The sequence below is a fragment of the Chiloscyllium plagiosum genome, unplaced genomic scaffold (genome assembly GCF_037043375.1).
Source record: "Chiloscyllium plagiosum isolate Xiang-an unplaced genomic scaffold, Cpla_swu_hap1 HiC_scaffold_4, whole genome shotgun sequence".
In the NCBI taxonomy this organism is placed as follows: Eukaryota; Metazoa; Chordata; class Chondrichthyes; order Orectolobiformes; family Hemiscylliidae; genus Chiloscyllium; species Chiloscyllium plagiosum.
This window is the reverse complement of record NW_028270142.1, coordinates 37,242,571-37,259,386: the sequence shown is the minus strand read 5'-3', so window position 1 is coordinate 37,259,386 and position 16,816 is coordinate 37,242,571. Positions and strand designations below refer to the sequence as shown.

The 16,816-nt window shown below is 39.8% G+C and overlaps 1 protein-coding gene across 6 annotated transcripts in view; it reads left to right on the top strand.

Annotated features, from left to right (window-relative positions):
- Nucleotides 1-16,816, top strand: part of pde1ca (phosphodiesterase 1C, calmodulin-dependent a) — a 653,944-nt gene that overhangs the window by 590,568 nt on the left and 46,560 nt on the right. The window lies entirely within an intron of this gene.

Sequence of the window (16,816 nt, the reverse complement as noted above, 5' to 3'; positions counted from 1 at the left end):
TAAGCAAACCTGATGCCAGTAAGGTATTTTCCTGTTACACTGTCAACCTGGAGCAATGGCAGTGACTGCGGCCTCTGCCTTTCTGCTCGGATTTGGTGCAGATACTCTCGGAGTTCTTGTCTCTATATGCTTAGCTGCCACCCAATAGAAATTTGCTGCAGAGTTGAAAGTAGCCATGCAGACCTTCCCCATGTCAATGAGAGACTCGCTTTGAAATGCCAACTATGAGTAAAAGGCTGGAATGAACCTCTGTAAATTTAGCAGTTTCCTCATCAATCCCTTGTCCTCTTATAATGTTTTTGGTATAGCAGCTGATTGTATTCAGGAGCACACTGACATGATCCTTCTGCATAAGCCTGGAAGTGCCCATGGATTGATGGAATTGACACCAGGGCTTGGATGGAGACCAGGCTTTCACCATCATTCTGTGCACTTCTAGTTTGAATGTCGCAGGACCCTGATAATGGTGATTTGCTCTGATCACTGCTGCATTTGTACTTGAGTACATTGTATTGGGTTGATGGCTTTTCACTTGCCTGCCTTTATCAGCATCAGTTGAGATCCCTCTTAGATGACTGTCAGACTGCACAGTAAGAGAGTCACCAACTCTAAATTTCATGTCTGGGTTCTGATTACTTTAAGAGACGATGTGTTGTGACTATAATGAGGTCAGCCAGGTGGAGCTCATAGAAAATGAGTTCCCTGATTGGGTCTGTTAATCTGTTCCAATTAGGAAGCCCTGGCAGACAGATAAAAAGAGGAGCATCTGACATCCTGTTCACTCAGAGCTGGCTCTAAGGGAGGAGGACTCTCTATTTGTAAATGAAGGGTGACTTGGTGATGGGATATTGACCTCTGTGGAGTTATTTCATGATGAATGACCAACACGCTCATGAAAACTGCTAAAAATCTTAATTATTTATTCTGTGTACCAAGACATAATTGAAACGGATTTACTAGACTTTTTCTCCATCAGGTCCCAGTATCATGTGATCTGCCACCACAAATAATGCAGTCTGGCCATGAGTATGCAGCTTTTCTCCATTACTCCTTACCTATGAACGCCAAATGCTACATTTACTTGAAGTTCGACAGAGAAGACTCAGCATTACTGGCTAGAGAAACAGTTAACCCTTAAAATTAACCTTTTCTCTCACTCAGTAAATTTCCAAACTCATACTCCAATATTGGATAAACTCAGTGACAGTTATGTTCTTTGTGCTCCCTTATAAGCTTCTGACTTGGAATAATATCACTCACTGAGGCTCCATCGAAAACCTGGAACTCCCTTCCTCACACTCTGGTTGGACTTGGACCACCCAGAATGCAATGGGCCAAGAGGCAGTTTACCTTGACATTCTCATGCAGGTATAGAGTCATTGAGCATTGAAACAGACCTGTTGGTCCAACCAGTCCATGCTGACTGTGTTCCTAAACTAAACTAGTCCCACCTGCCTGCAGTTGGCCCATATCCCTCCAGGCCTTTCTTAGTTATGAACTTATCCAAATGTCTTTTAAATGTTGTAACTGTACCTGCATCCACCACTTCCTTTGGAAGTTCATTCCCCACACATGAACCACTCTCTGTGTAAATAATTTGCCTTTCATGTCACTTTTAAAACTCCCTCCTCTAATCTTAAAAATATACCCCCTAGTTTTTAACTCTCCCACCCTAGAGAAAAGACCATTGTCATTCACCTTAACCATGCTCCTCATAATTTTATAAACCTCAATAAGGTCATCCTTCAACCTCCTATGCTCCAGTGAAAAAAGCCTCAGCCTTTCCAGTCATTTTTATATCGCAAATACTCCATTCCCAGCAACAACCTGGTAAATCTTTTTTGAACCCGCTCCAGTTTATTAGTATCCTTCCTACAACAGGGTGACCAGAACTGAACACAATACTCCAGAAAGGGCCTCACCAACATCCTGTACAACCTCAACATGATATCCTAACTCCAAACTGAACAATGAAGACGGGCATGCAAAATGCCTTCCTAACCATCCTGTCCACATGTGACGCAAACTTCAAAGAATTATGTACCTGAACCCCTAGTTCTTTCTACCCAGGACCCTTTCCACACTACCCAGGACCCTACCATTAACTGTTTAAGTCTTGTCCTAGTTTGTATTACCAAAATGTAATACCTCACTTTTATCCAAATTAAACTCTATCTGCCTCTCATCAGCCCATTGACCCAATTGATCAAGATCAGTTTAGTTAACATTGGACAACATATGTTGGCCAAGCCAGCGATTCTCACATCAAAGCAGAAATAGAAAAAGAAGCTTTGTCATATCCTGAAGATCTAATGAAATTCTAAATAATTGCACCATCATGGGCGGCACGGTGGCACAGTGGTTAGCACTGCTGCCTCACAGCTCTAGAGACCCGGGTTCAATTCCCGCCTCAGGCGATTGACTGTGTGGAGTTTGCACGTTCTCCCTGTGTCTGTGTGGGTTTCCTCTGAGTGCTCCGGTTTCCTCCCACAGTCCAAAGATGTGCAGGTCAGGTGAATTGGCTATGCTAAATTGCCCGTAGTGTTAGGTAAGGGGTAAATGTAGGGGTATGGGTGGGTTGCGCTTTGGTGGGGCAGCGTGGACTTGTTGGGCCGAAGGGCCTGTTTCCACACTGTAAGTAATCTAATCTAATGCTATCATCCCTGCCCCAATCACAGTTTGCTGAGTAAAATCTAGCTGACACTCTGACTATATGAAATATTGTTCATGTTAGTAACGTGTTTATGGAGAATAAAAACACATCATGGAGCATAGGAAGTTGAAGGATAACCTTATTGAGGTTTATAAAATCATGAGGGGCATAGTTAAGGTGAATGACAATGGTCTTTTCTCTAGGGTGGGAGAGTTAAAAACTAGGGGGTATATTTTTAAGGTAAAACTATTGGGCTAAGTATTCATCCTGAGGCAGGTTTGGAGGCAGAAGTTGCAACGAATTGATGTTACCAGAAAACATAGCAATGTGCTGGCATGTTCCTGCCCCTGACTTATTTTCAAATAGATTGTTTCTGGAAGGGTGGCAACTATTGACTCAACAATGGCAAGGCCTGATGGTCCAGGTTATAGTCCAACAGGTTTATTTGGAAGCACTAACTTTTGGAGCGCTTCATCAGTTGGTTGTGGAGCAGGACCATAAGACACAGAATTTATTACAAAAGATTACAGTGTCATGCAACTGAAATGATACATTGAACAAACAGAGATTGCTGTCAAGTCTTTCATCTTTTAGTATGGGTTGCAGGTTTCGGTTCATTAATATGTAAATCCCAGAATTTCTTGTAAGTCACATTCTTGAGCTAACTTAAAGTTTTATAAAAAAGATTGTCATCTTAGCTCATATAATTCATTAAAGGAGTGAGGTTAGAGTATGTCTCTATCCCAATCTTGAGTCAAACTGGTTCTATTTCCAAAGGAGGAATTTATAAGATATTACATGGATTGAATGCCTGCATTGACTGCCTGCGAATTGTGTGCTTTTTCAGCAAAATAAAATGTATCTGCAAACATAATTCTGCAATGCAAATTCACCCCATAGACTTATATGTGTTTCTTTGTGTGCATGTGAATGTGTGCGTGAGTGCACATGAGAGTGTGTGTTTACATGTGTGCATGATTGGTAAAGTGTGTGTGTGAGAGTCTGATGGAGTATAAGCCTGTGAGCGGGTGTGTGCATGACTGCATGTGTGTGATGCTTGTGTATATGTATGAGAGAAAGAGTGTATAGTGTAATGGGGTCACCTGTAGTGTGAAATGAGCCCAAAGTCCCAGTTGATGCCATCCTCATGGGTTCCAAACTTGGCTATCAGCCTCTGTTCGGCCACTCTGCATTGTTGCATATCCCGAAGTCCGCCTTAGAGGATGGTCACCTGAATATCCGAGGTTGAATGTCCCTGATAGCTGAAGTGTTCCCTGACTGGGAGGGAACACCCCTGTCTGATGATTGTTGTGTGGTGTCCATTCATCCATTGTTATATCATCTGCTTGGTATCGCCAATGTACCATGCCTCAGGGCATCCTTGCCTGCAGCATATGAGACAGACAACATTGGCCACATGAGTACCTGTCGCATACATGGTGGTATCCATGTTGACACTCTGACAGGTCTTGCAGTAGTTGTCATGACAGAGTTGTAAGGTATTGTGGTCCATGTTGTCCTGAAGACTGGGCAGTTTGCTGTGAACAATGGTCTGTTTAATGTTGGTGGTTGTTTAAAGATGAGAAGTGGAGGCATTGGAAAGGTCTTGGCGAGGTGCTCATCCTCAATGATAACTTGTGTCTGTCTCCCGAGGAGGTCATTACAGTTTCTCACTGTGGCACATCAGAACTGGCGATCGATTTTCTTGGAGATCTTCTCTACTTTGAGCCAGCAGTTAGCGGTGTCGATGGTAGCTATGATGTGCAGGAGCACGTATTGGACTGCGGTGGACAAAGTTAAAAATCACACAACACCAGGTTTATTTGGAAGCTCTAGCTTTTTGAACACTGCTCCTTCCTCAGGTAGCTGTGGACCAGGATCATAAGGCACAGAATTTATAACAAAAGATTACAGTGTCACACAACTGAAATGAGAGGCTATGACAACAAATAAATGGACACTGTGCAACAATCACCAGATAGGGATGTTCCCTCCAAGTCAGGGAACAGCGGTCAGGGATATTTGGCCTCAGATCTTCGGGTAACCATCCTCTGAGGCGGACTTTGGGATACACAGCAACGCACAGTGGTCGAGCAGAGGCTGATAGCCAATTTCAGAACCCATGAGGATAGCCTCAACTGGGACCTTGGGTTCATGACACACGACAAGTGACCCCCACTATACTATACACTAACACATGCACAGATACACACACACTTTTACATATTCTTACACACATTCACGCAGACCCTTTCCCAAACACACGTTGTCTCTCATACACACACACGTATACCTTCTACACTCACACCCAAGCACACACCCTCTCACAGGCTTATTCTCCATCACACACACACACACACACTTTACCAAGCATGCACATGCGTAAACACATACTCTCTCACACACGTTCACGCCCACAGGCACACACTCACACTCTCCCATGCACACACACACACACATATAAGTCTATGGGGTGAATTTGCATTTGCAGAATTATATTTGCAGATTCTTTCTATTTTGCTCAATCCATGTAATATCTTATGAATTCCTACTTTGGAAATAGAACCAGTCTGACTCAAGATTGGGATACAGGTTTTTCTAGGTTTTTCAATGCAGAGAAACCTCGATTATCTGAACGAAATGGGCAGGCGCTATTTCGTTCAGATAATCAATTATTCAGATAATCAATTTTACCTTAAATAAGGGAAGCCATACTGATCTAACGCTGTGATCTACTGGAGAATTTGTTTAAATCTATAATTTTAATGAGTCTACCATTTAAACAAACTAATCCTTGCAGTCTGCAAATTACAGGTGAAAATGAGAAGGATTTACCATCACATAATACGGTATATCAAATCCCAGCATTAAACAAGGTCCCAAGCAGCTTGTATGATTGTAAGAGCATTTGTCAGTTTCTGGGAACTCAGTCTCGCGATAAAAGATGGAAGTGCGTCCTCGCACACGAGTATATGTTCTCGGCCTTTGTTTTAATGAACGGCCCGGTAAAGTGAGGGGAATACAGTACTGTAAAACACTTACTTTTGTAAAGGGCTGAGTAACAACCCTTACCTAAAAAATATCCAGTCACTGATGCTTGAGCTGCTTGTGTTTCTTTGTTTTGCCAGTGTTTTCACATGTTCTTCAGTACAGGTAAATCAAATACACTTACCTCTTTGATGTAACGTTTGGGATCTTGAAATCTACTTCGGATAATCCAAAATTCAGATAATCGGTATTCGGATAATCGAATTTCCTCAGTATGTCATTTCAGTTGCATGACACTGTAATCTTTTGCTATAAATTCTGTTCCTTATGATCCTGCTTCACAGGTATCTGATGAAGGAGCAGTGCTCCGAAAGCTAATGCTTCCAAATAAACCTGTTGGACTATAACCTGGTGTTGTGTGATTTTTAACTTTGTCCATCCCAGTTCAACAGTGACTCCTCCACATCATGGTCCAATATGGCAGTGTAAAACTACCTGGTAGTCCAATGCAAAGAGACTATTAAACAAGACATAGTTCCTTGTTTTGTAGCAATCAGATACATGTTGCGCTCCAATGATAAACATTGTTGCCAGACTATGAGAAAGATCGCAAGGTTAGGCCTTACTCTTTCAAGATCCAAACCTGTTCCCTACCACCCCCAGCCAATGTGACATCATCATATCAGGTGGTGGGTAATGCACTCCTTAGTATTGATGCTTTGATACTCTTACACACTCATACCACAGTATGGAATATCCAGATTGTGAATGGTCCTGAATGTGCCTGGAATCTCAAAGTAGAATGATGGCAGCCTCAGCAGCAGTTCAGGGTTAGGTAAGGAACAAGAGGTGTATTCTGAAATCCAGCACAGAATTGATATACTACCCTGCAAGGATCACAGCGGTAGAGGGATTCCCACTGTACACTGATGGACTGGCAGCTTTGAATGTAGTATATTTTGTAAGATTTCCATGTTTTCAGGGGTGCTTCCATAATGAGATGCCTTTGCATTCTCCTATCGAAAACTAAAACGTCCATCTCTCCCTGTGGGGCTGCTGGACACAGAACCATGTGTACACTCTTTGGCACTTTGAGTTGTGGAGCTCACCCACCATGTTTAATTGGATCATGTTCTCAGAGGCCAACTCTTCACAACCGTTCTTCACAATTGAGGCACATACAATTCTGAATTTCATGCCAGAAAAAAATGAATAAATTATCAGTTGAGTGACATCTTAGGGAAAAGAGGAAACATATGATCTAGTAATGGGGGCGGCACAGTGGCTCAATGGTTAGCACTGCTGCCTCATAGGACCAGGGACCCAGATTCACTTCCCACCTCAGGTGACTGTGTGGAGTTTACACATTCTCCCTGTGTCTGCGTGTGTTTCCTCCCACAATCCAAAGATGTGCAGGTCAGGTGAATTGGCCATGCTAAATTGCCCATAGTGTTAGGTGCATTAGTCAGGAATAAATATATGGTAGGGGAATAGGTCTGGGTGGTTTACTCTTTGGAGAGTTGGTGTGGACTTGGGCCGAAGGGGCTGTTTCCATACCGTAGGGAATCTAATCTAATGCTCATTGTTCAGAAATTCTAGAAACATAGAAAGTAGTAATTTAGATAAGGCTGAGGGTGAGAATAAGGAGTTTCGGACTAGTTTAGTTTCGGATTATGTTCAGTTTGGAATGGATAGACAGAAGGGTCTGTTACTGTGCTGTATGACTCGATGACTCTATAACAATGACTAGTAACAGGATAAAAAAAAAACAGATCACCAAAACAGAAAAGGTATATTACTGTCCTGTGAATTGGTTTTGAAGGAATGAAAGCTGTTCAACACTTAGTGAAGGTGATGCCCAGTTGGTTTAGTGGTTGGGTTGTCTGTCCCATCTGCCAAGATACTAGCAATATTAGACATTATATCCTCTGACTACGTTCATAGTATGGGGTGGCACGGTGGCTCAGTGGTTAGCACTGCTGCCTCACAGCACCAAGGTCCCAGGTTCGATTCCAGCCTCGGGTGACTGTTTGTGTGCAGTTTGCACATTCTACCTGGGTTTCCTCCAGGTACTCTGGTTTCCTCCCACAGTCACAAAGATGTGCAGGTCAGGTGAATTGGCCATGCTAAATTGCCCGTAGTGTTAGGTGCATTAGTCAGAGGGAAACGGGTCAGGGTGGGTTACTTTTTGGAGGGTCGGTGTGGACTGATTGGGTCAAAGGGCCTGTTTCCACACTGTAGGGAATCTAATCTTAAAAAAAAAGCCCATAATTGAATAATGTGTCGGGTACACATTGGGGATACATGTTATAAGGAGCTGCTTCAGTGGGTTACTTTAGAGGTGGCATCTTCATGGAACTGCACTGTATACTTTAGACACTTGGAGACATAACCTGATTCAAACATTTTAAGCTGAGCCTCCGTGATAAATTTGCTGTTTTTCCAACAGAAAGTTTCTCATTACAAATACTGAATCAGGGTCAATTATTTAGAAACTATGATTGTATTTGATAAGGAAAGCATCTCAAAGCTCTGCGTGTCACATGTCACACCAGTTCAATGTAAAAATGAATGATGAACACCTGCTTGGATCTCAGGTCAAACATTATTCTATGGACCTACTGATAGTTAGTATTGAAAATCCTGAAACTGATCTAATAAGTTATTGAATAATCCTTGCAGTTCTCTTAATATCACATAAATGAGTAAACTTTGAACAACTCTCTCATATACCTCTTGTGTTTGGTTGAGTGGAGTTGTTAATAAAGAATTTGCACTTTGTCACAGCTTTTATTACCTCAGGATATCTGGAAGTGCTTTGTGGATGATGAAGTACAGTTGAAGTGCAGTCACTGTTATAATTATATAGCCAATTTGTGGACATCAAGATCCCATTAACAACAATAAGACAAGTGATTGTTATTTGATTCAGAGTTATTAGTTGAAGTATTGATCTTTGTCAGGACACAAGGAGAACACTTCTGTTGTGAAACACAAAGTAGGACTTTGTGTTGTGAAACACAAAGTAGGAAACAAAAATTAGTGGAGAAACTCAGTAGTTCAGGCAGCATTTGTTGAGAGAGAAACAGAGTTAATGCTTTGAGTCCAATGACACTTGGATTAACTCTGTTTCTCTCTCCATAGGTGCTGCCAAACCTGCGGAGGTTCTCCAGAAATTTCTGTTTGTGTTTGCTTCAGATCACCAGCATCTGCAGTTCTTTGTTTCATCTCATTTGTAATAAATTATTCCATGTTCAATCAATTAAGTGAGGATCATTTGTTTAAAAAGTATTGGCAGATATAGACTGAGTACTAGGTATGAGTAAAATCAGTGGTTTGATCCAATGCCAGGTCCTGGTGTCAGTTGTGGCTCAGTTGTAGTCCACTTGCCTATGAATCAGAAGCTAAGAGACTGAGTAAATTGTGCTCATACTCTCCAAAATTTAGAAGAATGAGAGAAGATCTCATAGAAACATACAAGATGATATAGAGGCTTGGAGGAATTGGCAGAGAGATTGTTACCTTAGACATTCAAGGAATATGTGGGAAAGATGGGAAGTTAGAGTTAGAGATCTGCAGCATAGAAAAAGATCCTTCAGCCCATCATGTCCATACTGGTCAAAAAACCATCTAAGTATTTTCATCCCATTTCCAGCATGTGGCCTATTGCCTTGCACGAAGGTTAGCCGTAATCGCATCGAATTACTGGAGCAGATTCCAGTGCCAGCTGTTCTACTGCTACTTTTTCATTGCCTTTGTTATATCACTCCTCTTCACAGCCTACTTTTTAATGTATGTTTTAAATTACCCTTTTCAAATCTCTCCCTTTTTTCGCTTATGATCAATTTTCCAAATTTTTCTTTTGTTAAAGGTGTGGAATGAATGAAAAACTGTAATTTGAAATTCAGAGCTTTATTCTGTCAGAACAATACAGACTCTAAGACAGTAAAGTGCAAGTGTTCAAAGTTAAGAAAGAATGGAAATCATAATTAGAATATTTCCAAATATTTGAAGGATTGAGAAAAAGGTCTGTAGAAACAAAATTAACATAGAGTTAAAACAGAACAAGGTAAGTTTCTTTACATAGAAAATTTTATGATGACTTCTAGTGTTTGTAGTTGAAATAGAAACTCTATCAGTATTGGACTGGATTGGTGGATGAAGGAAATGGGTTTGCAAAGAATTAGGAACAGGAACAGTAAATATCATTAAATGATTTGATTATGTGGAAAGTACATGTTAGTATGCTCTATTTGAATGAGTTCTTTCATATTAGCAACGGAAGCTCATTAACCTGCATTGGGTTGTTTGATTTTAGAGAGAAAGCAGATATGTATAAGAAATGGTCATTTAGAGTATATAAGCTGGAGAGTCAGTCTGTTTCCATTATTTAAATGATATCAAAATGCTGAGCAGAAAACAGAAACTGACTCTGTATTTGCTTTTATTTAAAATTAATCCTCAGCAATAAAAGCATGTCACAGCAACTTAGGCAACCCAAGTAAGTGAACATAATAAGATAAAATGTACATAATGAGAAACAACTGAGAATCGACTGAGAAACATAGCAAATATCAAATAATAAAGTATAGTAGGAAAAGTATGGTTTTATTCTGAGTTCACATATCACATATTCTCAGACTTGATGAGAATATGGATTGGATTATAGGCCACAGTATTAGTTTGCCCAAATTGTGACTGCTACATTCCTGTTTGAAAGAGTGGATCAATCTCAGGGCAAGTCTCAGTGCCTCAGTGATTACTGAACTTATCCGTGCTCCATTGCACTGACTGCACACCTTTCAGTACATGTTACAATGTACCATGACTTTTCATCAGCCTTCTTCTGTTGCTTGACCAAACAATGTATTCATTTGAATACTTTACAATATTGTTACGACTGAGGCAGTAAGATGAGTCCCACTGCTCCATGGGTCACAAAATTAAATGTTATACCCTTTCACGAATTTGGCCAATTACATAGTGCATCTATATTAGGTTTATAATTAAAAGATCAATCAACCAGGTAACTTTAATAAACACTAAAATTATTGTGATGTAAAACCAACTAGTACAGTTTGAAATATTGAAGTATGAACATCTGCCGCACATATATGCACATCATCCTGATTTTAAAAAAGTCATATTGGGCTGAAATGTTAACTCTGCATGCTGCGATCACCTCAATCTGCAGGCAGTACAAAGTTGGCATGCCACTTGCATCACACTCAGGAGGAGTAGGGTAATTACATTCTGAGGATTGTTAGTGTTCCTACGTTTGAGCCAGGAGACCTGGGTTCAAACCCCACCTGCTTCAGAGGTTTTAATAAAATCTCTGAATGGATTGATTAGAAAATATCTTAATTGTGTTCTGATCCCTGAGCCTATTATCATAGGCCATCAAATATAATTCCCTCCTTTCTACTGCTGCAATACTTTAATTAATAAAAAACATTACTCATTTTATTTTCTCTTTCCTTTCCTTCCTAAATATTTTGTACCCAGGAATACTAAGCACCTAAACATCCAATCGAAAAGAGATGCATCCCATTGCTTTTTCCCTTACAATCGGTTTTGCTATAAAATGCTTTTCTTCAACGCGAATTGGCTATAACGCGATTGAAGAATTTAGACCACTATTTGTAGCGGGTGAACTTTCCTTACCTGTATCAGCTACAGTCTGATTCCAGTCCCATTGGTTCAAATGGTGCGGCTATTACGCGATTTTCTTATAACACAGCTCAGACAGGAATGGAACATTATATCAGAACAGACTGTACTATCTATGTGCATTCATTGACATTAGAAGTAAGTCAGTTTGAGCTGAAAGGAAGACACTGTCAGATGTTTGCAACAGCATATTCTATCCAATACATGTTTAGTATTTACAGAATTTTTAAATTTTTATTTCATATTTTAAGCATTTGCAGTTTATGCATTTGTTTTATAACATTTAGTGGATCATGTTATTTTAGGACTAAATGACGCATGTCCTTTGTTTTTCCAATAATTATAATTCCCTTTTAATCAAGAAATTTCTGAGGTTTTTTTGTGCCCTTTTCTTCTTAAAGATGGTGGACCTGTGGAATTCTTTACTTCAGAGGGCTCTTAAGGATGGGTCATTAAGTATACACAAGGCTCAGATGGACAGATTTATAATCATTAAGGGAATTAAGGGTCACAGGAATAAGGCAGAAAATTGAAGTTCAGTATCAGATTGGTCACAATCTCATTGAATAGTGGAGAGGACTCAACTGACCAAATGGCCTAATTCTGCTCCTACATCTTATGATCTTTTTGTGGTGCGGATTATTAGTTATTTTACCATAGGTTCAAAATATGATGAGTCACACAAATTTCAGTGAATCTTTTGGACTCATGTTTTCTTTGTGTCACCTGACATGCATAGTCACCAGTTTGTGTTGCTTTTCAGTCAGATTTTACTGCTGTACTTCAAAGTAGATTCAAATTGTAAAGTCATGTGACAATCTCAGAGGTGATCTGGAGTTAAGATGTTTTATGAAGTGCCAGAAAGTTGGTTCTGGCATTGTGAATAATATGTTCCTATTATGTATATAAAGTATTAAATCAAAAATAGAGAAGATAATATGCTGAAATGTGTTCTGGGGCCAGGATAATGTGACATCATAAAAATGATTCAGGTTATTAATCTGAATCTTGAGGTGTGTATTTGTAATGTACACCAGTCATTGTTCTTTTCTAAATAACTTGGAGAAATGTAATGTACATCACACATGGAGAACTAGGAACTCCTCAAGGGTGCTTCAGTAGACACAGCAGGCTCCCAGTGAACTTCTTTCATATCAGAAGGGATCCAACCAGTGTAATGGCAGAAGCTCTGGCAGGTATCAGAAGACCTGTCAAGAATTGTTGAGGAACAGATTCTTTTCAGAAACCAAAAACTAATAAAGATTTTAATGTGTAATGTCTGGGACAACTGAGGAGGAAATTGCTGCAAAGCATACTACTTGGCAGTTACCGTTGTTTCCTGTGGTGTACCATCATACTTTGTAGGTACATAGAAAGAGATTTGAGCAATGTAGCCAGTCATTCCCGTTTTATCACTCAAGAAGATCATGACCAATGTTGGCCTATCTCCTACTCACTATTTTCCATATCCATGACTATCATTTCTAAACAAAAATCTAGCAATCTCAGGTTTAAAAATAACAATTAATTTAGTATTAGTTGCTGTTTGGTGAAGGCTGCTCCAAACTTCTCCCACCCTTTTGTGGAATGTTTCCTAACTTCTCCCTTGACAAGTCTTTTGATGTTAGACTAAATTCCCTCCTGCCAGAATCCTCAACCAGCAAAAATAACTTCTCTTTGCCTACCCTGTCTGTTCTTCGGAATATGTTGGCAAAATTGAATAAATCACCCACAAACCTTCAAAATTCCAGAGAATGCAATCACAGATTGTGCAATCTCTCTTCAAAACTTAACACTTTGAGTTGAAGTATAATTCTGGTAAATCTATGCTGTACTCCCTCCAACACCAATGTGTAGTTCCAAAAGTGTCGTGCTAAGAACTGCATGCAGAATTCCAGGATCATCAAATCTGGATAAGTGAGGCATGACATCTAACCCCTTGTATTCTTCACTTCTTGAATAAAGGCTGTCATTCCTATTTGCCTTTTTGATTTCCTTTATGTGAGTTAATGACATTTTATTAAGTAATGGACCACAAGTCTCTTTAGACCTGTACTGCTTATATATTATTTGGAAAGTTTCCGTTTTATCCTTTCTCGGTCCAAAGCAGATGAATTCATATTCAATAATATTTCAACCTCTTTTCCATAGTTTTGCTAATTTACATCATCTATCAATATCTCTGCAATTCTATGCTTCCGCCACAGGCTAACAATAATGTCTATCATTGTGTCATTTTCAATCTTGGCTTGGATTTGCAAAACTTCTTTTCCAGCATCTAATCTGTGAATCTAACACAGATCCCTGCATGTACTACTTGTCACATACTGCCAATTAGAATCCTTTTACCACATTTCCATCGGCAATGTCACGGTGATCAATTTGAGGTTTTTAATCAAAGTTGACAGAAGTAAAAAATACTTAATGAAGCTAAATTTCTTGTAAATTTCTTTTCATAGTTTCTGTAGCCATTCCCCCCTGTCCAGTCACCCTTCCTATTCATTGCATCATTTTCATCGTCCCATAAGATCTGTACTACATTTTGCATATTGGTTGCTTTTTCTTTCAATCTTGTGTTATCTCTTAATTCTTGTTGCCAGTGAGAAATTTGACAAATTACTATTGGCTCTTAGGAGAACCAACTAGGATCCCAACCTGGAGGTTGCAGGAAGGGCAAATAATTGAGCAATTTGACCCTGGAAAGATAATCACCTCCTTTCTCAGCAAAGCTAAAAATCACACAACAGCCGATTATAGTTCGTCATGGCTACCTGATGAAGGAGCGGCGCTTTGAAAGCCAGTGCTTCCAAATAAACCTGTTGGGACTACAACCTGGTGTTTTGCGATTTTTAACTTTGTCCACTCCAGTCCAACACCAGCTCCTCTGCATCATGGTTTTCTCAGCAATTAAGTGCTATCTAGAAAGGACCTGAAATCATCAATTAATAGCCACCCAAGGGGCTGAATTGCTACTGTCCTGATTGACTAAGTGGCAATAAAAGTGGCTACTTTCCTGATTGGGATACCAGGGTGACATGTTTGCTGTATTGAGGACCAGGCTATATTTGCCCCAGTCTGAGAATATTTAGGAATTGTGATGGCTGGGTAGGAGGTGCAACTGAAAGCTTTGTCACTGATTCATCTGAACCCTCCTTCTCCACAAGGCCCAAAAGGAAAAGACTTGTCTTTTCACTGTTGGATTTACTAAATGTGAGATCTTCAGTCATAATCTCTATAACCTAGAAGCTGATGGCCTCTGAATGCTTGGCAGCTTCTGGTAAGGTGGACTTTCATGTAGAGGTCACTGATTTGCTGAGAAGATTATCAACCAGTGTTATATTGGAGATCAACATGCTGACCTTTTTCTTTGATGGCCTCATAAACATGTCCATCTTCACACATTAGCTACAAATGGAAAGTTTCAGCCAATGTTAATTTCTGTGTACCCCCAAGTGATCTACAGCTATTTTAGCCATTAACAAATGTATTCAGTTTTGCGTGGATCATCTGTTTCATCACACTGAAGGCAGCCCAGTCTAAATCTAGAACCTTCATAGCTGTTTCACAATTCTCTTTTTAGTTGTGTTGTCTAAAGTATAATTTTTACTTTTTACTTTGGATGTTTCCCATTTGTTTGATTTCAAACTGTTATCTCTATTTGCTTTTCCACTTGAGTCAACTCCATGCTTTCAAACTGCTGCTTCAAATTCCTTTAGACTATTCACTGTTCCTGATATGATCCTGGTCTCAGCCTGGTTCAAGTGGAGCACATCTCAACTGCACAGTCTCTTACTGCCTGAGTACTTGGTGCCAACATCCCATAAAGCAAATCAGCTTTTCCACATCAGACTTTAAGCAAATTGCTCATCTCCCTAACCTACTTTCTCTATGCCAATTGGCCTGTGATTTAGGCGGAGGAGAAAGTGAGGTCTGCAGATGCTGGAGATCAGAGCTGAAAATGTGTTGCTGGAGAAGCGCAGCAGGTCAGGCAGTATCCAGCGAACAGGAGAATCGACGTTTCGGGCATAAGCCCTTCTTCAGGAATGGATTTAGGCATCAATCCAGAGACCGTCTTGTGGTACTGACTTTAATCCATCTCCCAGTTCCTGGTTCTCTCCAATCGGCATCTCTTGCCTACACTTCCTAATATTGTTGGTCTCAATATAGATCACTAGTTGGATCTTACCCTCTCTTTTAGGCTGATTTGAGATGTCCCTCACTGTAACTACATGTAAGCACACACAATGTTGGTGTCTTGCTTTTGTGTATCAATAATATTAAGTTTCCTCTGATTTTTAACTCCTTACAACTACCACACAACACTACTCATCTTCTCCATGTCCCCTCTTTCTGCTCCAAGGTGATATTGTTCAACATTTTTTATCCTTATCTTCGTAGATAACATGTACCTTGTGTTATTCAGATACAATCAGTTCTTTGTTCTGTATCTCAGCTTGGCTGCACAGCATATTTTTGCGTGTATGCGTGCGCACACACCCTCCCATTATGAACCTGCATGCCTCTTTGAGCTGTTACTGATGTCTGGAACAAACTGTTCGATTCTGCTTCCCCCACCTTACGTGCCCAAATGTCTCTAACTCTTTTCCAACTCGATAACTTTGAGGCATAGCAATTCAAGAGGGGACTATCTGTTGCAGATGTGTTCTCTTAGGAGATCACAATGATTTGCCTTCAGAGCACTCCTCAGTAACTGTTGCAAGGAACATTAGAAAATAACTCGGTGCTGAAGTGTCCTCTTCTGTTTAATGCCAAAAGTATCTTTGATGTCAAAAGATCTCCCACACTCAAACAAAATCATTTTTTTAGGTAATGCTTTTGAGGACTGAATTCACTGGATATTCTTGTCTCTTTTTTTCACAAATCATCTTATATCTGTGTTTTTGGTTCCTGATCCTTATGCTAGTGGTACTAGCTTTTCCCTGTCTATTTGACAAACTCCTTATAGTATTAAATACCCCAATTAAATTTACCCTTTATCTTCCATGCTGTAAAGAGAAGTATGCCACTGATAATTGAAATCCTTGTTATTATTCTGGAAAATCTTCATTGCAGTCTTTGTTAGACCTTGACGACCTTTATGCCAATCATTACTCCAGTGGATATTATGAGCTGATCCAAGAACTTCTCATGCTTGTACCTCGTCATTCCATCAGTAGGAATTGCTTTTTCTCCTTTGCTTTAAATATTTGAAAAGCCCCCATGTGGAAAATTCAGTCCTTATGAAATAGTAATTGTTATAGCTCACCATGTGCAATGTCACAGAATATCTGTTGTGGATTATGTCATACATAATTTAAATTGCAATCCATCTTAGAATGATGGATTCTGATTTGTTTTTAAATGAGTGGAGCTATTTCTGAAAGAAGAATGGCATAACGATTTTTTTAAATGACAGTTTTCCATAAACAAGGCATTGTTGGAATTTTTTTAGATTATTCAGACAGTTTTTATTGATATGCTTGTTTGTCTGTCAAGTTATGCATT